At 36.5% G+C, this 3,733-nt stretch overlaps 1 long non-coding RNA gene across 1 annotated transcript; it reads right to left on the bottom strand.

Moving 5' to 3' along the window:
* Nucleotides 1–2,821: 2,821 nt before the first annotated feature.
* On the bottom strand, nt 2,822–3,650 carry LOC131995377 (uncharacterized). Its single transcript, XR_009397434.1, has 2 exons — nt 3,163–3,650; nt 2,822–3,107 (listed from the first exon to the last, which is right to left on the bottom strand). It is a non-coding gene; the product is annotated as an uncharacterized LOC131995377 (long non-coding RNA).
* Between the last annotated feature and the right edge of the window lie 83 nt (nt 3,651–3,733).

Raw genomic sequence — 3,733 nt, 5'->3', positions numbered from 1 at the left:
AATTTAAAGTTAGCCCCGTGAATAGTCGCAAATCGTATGTTAATACAAAAAACCGAAATTAAAAAAAAAATCGTTAAATCGTCTTAGAGTTTTATGACGATCCCAAATACTTTATGTAGGAATACTTTGTATGGTCAGAAATTGATATTTCGATGTATTGCAAACGGAATGACTAAATGAATATACCCCCTATCCTACGGTGGTGGGTATAAAAATGTTCACCTTTGTCGCTCGAAAGCGGTCATCATTCTGTGCTGCCATACGTTAGTAGTGTTTTTAGTCTCAAAGAGCGTGTTTCGAATGATAGCATTCTCGTATGGTGAGATGTAAAAATGACGTAGGGGGTTGTTTTTTACACTGGTGAGAAAAAAAATCCATTTTGCTGTGCCAATTGACCATTTTTTCGAACACTGAAAAATGTTGAAGTTTATCGAAAATCAAAAGTAAACAAGATGTGCGCGCCACATAATAATACAGGAAAAAGCCAGAAAATAATAATTATTTGGGTAATGAATATTTTTCAAAAATATTTTCCTTCTCTGTAAGCAGTTATAATGCAAATGTGAACGTTGTATTATGGAGATATGGATATGTTCACATGAAAATGATCATGACGCAATTATCGGATAGTGTACCATAAGCAGCTGAGTAAAATTTTTTCTCGCGAAGTGCACTATCTGTCAACGAGTTTTGGTTGTGTGTGTGCATTCTAGTTAAGAACAAACAACGAAAAATGGCGCGAACTAGTAACATACTCAACATCAGAGTAGCACTAATCACTGATTTTTACAGAAAGTGTACTCAATATTTTGTTGTTGGGAACTGTCTCCACCTGTCAATGAATATATGTATCTTGAAAATGATGAACGAAACTCATGTCAGGTAAACAAACTATTGATGCCGTTATAGAAAAATTACTAAACGGCCGCGCCATCATTTCAATACTATACAAACACAAAACTGAACTTTTGTCCATTATTGTTAAATAACAACCTTTTAGAATCCCGTTTTCAATGATAACAAACAATAATTTTACTTATTTTATGCCAAGTAAATCGTTTACATTTAGTGACGTCTGCCCACAATGTAGGCGACGAAGTTATGCCGCACGCAGTTTGGTTACCAAAACGTAAATGACTTTGCTCAATGAAACGTCAAAATTTACTGTGCTGTCAAAAATCTACTCAAAAATTATTCACCACACTTAACGTCATATTTTTACTATCCCTACAACAATTCGACACACAGCTGAAGTTAAAAATTGTTTAACTTTTGCGAGTTGATTTTTTGCCATTTGTTTGCAGAGTTGTAAATTTCCCATTTAAGTAAGTATTCAGAAGAAAATAAAATTCCCCACGCCACGTTTCAAAAAGCAAACTCGGCCGATTTTGGACGTAATTGCCATGAATGTTGGAAGTGTTAACAGAAGTCATCGTGCAAAAATTGTGTCAATTCCGACAATAAATTCGCTATCTAGGGGATCAAAAAGTCAGTTCATAACAGAAGTCGACGACCAAATTTTCACCACAGTTCATTAAAAATTGTGCCCCCTAGAGGCTCAGGAAGTCAAATTGGAGATCATATATATGGGAGCTATATGAGGTTATGGACCGATTTGTATCAATTATAGCACAGATTGTGAGAGTCATAAAAATTCAAATTTCAAATTGTAACGGTTTTCTCAGAATTTCTTCATTGTTCTTTGTTGTCATTCGTTGTATGTCTGTTATGTGAACGTCATGTATGTGTTTGCCAACATTGGTCACGTAGGCAGAGTTCGATTAGACTTATGTTATCTAGATGTACTAGATAACGAAGTTACCAGATTGGGTAATCTCGAAACGTCGACGTGGCCAGCAAGAGTGAGAGCGAGTGAGTCTTATTTGAGAACGCGTATTGTAAACGTATCAGTATATATGTATGTATAGTGCACAATCGCAGAATTGGACAAGATTTTTGTGACCTGTGGTTTTTATGACGGAACATGAATTCCTCTTATTAAATTTTCAATCATATGTATATAGAGTCGACTTTAAAAAATGCAATGTGCGATATGAATTTTTGTTTTGCTATTAGAAATAAAACTTGTGCAATAAAGTGGCTGTCATCTATTGAAAGTACATAAAAGCTTTTCAAATTTTGTTTTATTTTAGTTCTATATAATGGTATATAATCTACTAATACAATAATGTTTCAAAAATAGTATTTTTTCATTCAGCTCGTCTCGAAAGAGAAACAAACAAAAATTGTAGAATTTAATGATCTTACCCTAACAGGCAAAAAAACTTATAAAATTAAAAATTCGGCAGAGCCCGGCCGGGACTCGAGCCTGGGCACACGGAGCGGCAGCGAGAGCCATTGCCGTTGCCTTGGCGTTCGAAGCCATCAATACAACTTCCAACAGATGAACAAAATCATGCAGCACGGAAGAAGTGTAATTTGACGCAGATAGAATGTCGGTCATTACACAAAAATACATGCATTGGGAAAAGTACAGCTAATAAGCAGGGTTGTCGAGCTGTTAATGTGGTAATTGTATCATAGATGCGTTTTCGCTTGAAGCCATCACACCTAATATGGTTGAAAAAGTCTTCCAACCACAGACGAAACGCGTCCCATAGTAGTTGGTGTGTGTTGCTATCTTTGGCTTTTTCCTATTCCATTTGCATCTCCGATCATTAAGCTCGTCTCGAAAGAGAAACAAACAAAAATTATAAATTTTTATTTATAAAAATAGGTGTAAAATTAACTACCAGGTAAATGTTGGTACTACATTCGGTTTTCGCGGTGAAACTCCATATTAAAAAAAATGAGCGGAAAATATTGATGAAAAGTGTTCGTTTCGCTATAACTTGTTTATTCATAAAGGGGAAATTTACATTTCACGACTCCCAAAAAGAGCACAACCATTGTCGCTGCGAAACAAGTCGTTTCTTACGTAAGATTAATGCGATCACCAACCAAACTTCTAATTGTAACGAAGTGTTTGTTAATATTAGTGATATTGCTTACATGTACTTAGGTTAGGTTAGGTTGAAAAGAAGGTGCAGGTATTAATCCGCCTCATGTCACTATGACAGTAATCGGCTTGTTGTGCGCTCTAAAAACTATAAAGTAACCTCTAAGAAGAAAATTTTAAGCTAGGAATTCCGTACAACTTACAAAATCCTTAATTGTTTTCAATACCACTCTCCTAAGTTGGTTCATGTCTGGTATTGTGTCTCCACCTAAGTGCCGATATCTGTTAGACGCGAAAGCCGGGCAATGATAAAGGAAATGCTCCAACATCTCATCATCTTCCCCGCATGCCCCATACATTCTATCACTTGCCGCACCGATTTCACATAAGTGAGCTCGTAGTCCTATGTGTCCCGTTATGATACCAATAGCTATACTGACCTACTTCTTACTTCCTTTCAGTAATAGGCTCGTCTTCTCAAGATCTGGATCCCACCATAGGATTTTCGTCGTCCTACCGATCGTTTCTCTGTTGCATGTGCATTCGTCGCCCACTCCTTAAGTCGGACTGCGTTTCCCGAAAGGCTTCGGGTTAACCAAGTTTATTGACGGCAGTCCTCGGGCCTTCACCGCCAAATCGTCTGCCCTTTCATTTCCCCTTACTCCGTTAAGGCCCAGCACCGGTCACATGTACTAAAAAACTATTTGTATATAAATATAAAAAGATAAATAAATATACTTCTAAAATAAAATATTTTTATACAAGTGGAAGATG

The sequence above is a fragment of the Stomoxys calcitrans genome, chromosome 2 (genome assembly GCF_963082655.1).
Source record: "Stomoxys calcitrans chromosome 2, idStoCalc2.1, whole genome shotgun sequence".
Taxonomy (NCBI): domain Eukaryota; kingdom Metazoa; phylum Arthropoda; class Insecta; order Diptera; family Muscidae; genus Stomoxys; species Stomoxys calcitrans.
This window is presented reverse-complemented; position numbering and strand designations above follow the sequence as displayed.